Here is a 1,154-nt window from a genome sequence, read left to right as displayed (position 1 = left end):
CAAAACCAATCTCCCTTTGTGCAGTCGCACTGAAATGTAGAGACGTTGCCCATGTGACATTTTAGTACAACTACACAAAACACTCTTAAGAAAAAAGTGATTTGTGTAGTTCACCAAAAGGCCGCAATAGCAACAAGGTGAAATGGATAGCCCTGTTTGCAAAAAAGAGGTAGAAAGGAAACAATTACTGGCCAATAACAGTTGATGACACATGCGACGACAAAAAAGAAGCATATTCCTTGCCCTAGGGGAAGATAACAACACGGTTGTGTTTGTCTAAAACGGTGTGAGGACGAGAATGCAATATGGAAAGTACGCTGGACGAGCTACGTTTTGGGCAAAGAACTATGGAAGATCCACATGCAGCGACGTGGGAAGACGGGAAGTGGAGCATGGTCGGAGGGGATACCTGGAGGTCGTCGGGATGTAACTAGGTGAGCAGTGGCGGGTGGAATCTGCGAGCAGGTGGCGTAGGCCCTGCCGCGCCGGAGCTTGGTCAGAGAGAACGGCGTGTACCGCACATCGGGACGTGCTGCCTCGGCGCCGTCGAACGGAGAAACGATGCACTTCCTCCCTTTCCCTCGGCGGACGGGATGTGGCCGGATCAGTGACCAACGGTGAGAGAGAGAGAGGCCACCGCACTCCCTTTCCCCCGGCAGACGGGATGCGGCCGGATCAGTGACCAACGGTGAGAGAGAGAGAGAGAGGCCACCGCACTCCCTTTCCCCCGGCGGACGGGATGCGACCGGATCAGTGACCAACGGTGAGAGAGAGAGAGAGGCCACCGCAGCCTTGTGTGAGATACTCTGAAGAGCGACAAACCAGGCACGCAAGGCTCCATTGTATATAGTGAGCGGACTACCTTTTTCTCCATAAAAACCATTTTATATTCTGTGTACGTGCCATTGAGCGCTATAACTTTATTTAAAAATAAAGCGGCAACGCGTCAAGTCGAACTTTGTTTCGTGTAGGCATGGTACACGACCTCCCTAGGTAAACAACCGCTACAGGCGTTCAAATTAGCACGTGGGCTGCCATTTCGTAAAGAAATGAGCTCCACCGTGTACCGCGCGGGTGTGGCTGGGCACGAAGCGTGAGTACGTGCACGGTGCACATATTCTCTTCTTGTATATGTACACCACCTACGTGGAGTT

This window comes from Triticum dicoccoides, chromosome 2B (assembly GCF_002162155.2).
Source record: "Triticum dicoccoides isolate Atlit2015 ecotype Zavitan chromosome 2B, WEW_v2.0, whole genome shotgun sequence".
Lineage (NCBI taxonomy): Eukaryota > Viridiplantae > Streptophyta > Magnoliopsida > Poales > Poaceae > Triticum > Triticum dicoccoides.
This window is presented reverse-complemented; position numbering follows the sequence as displayed.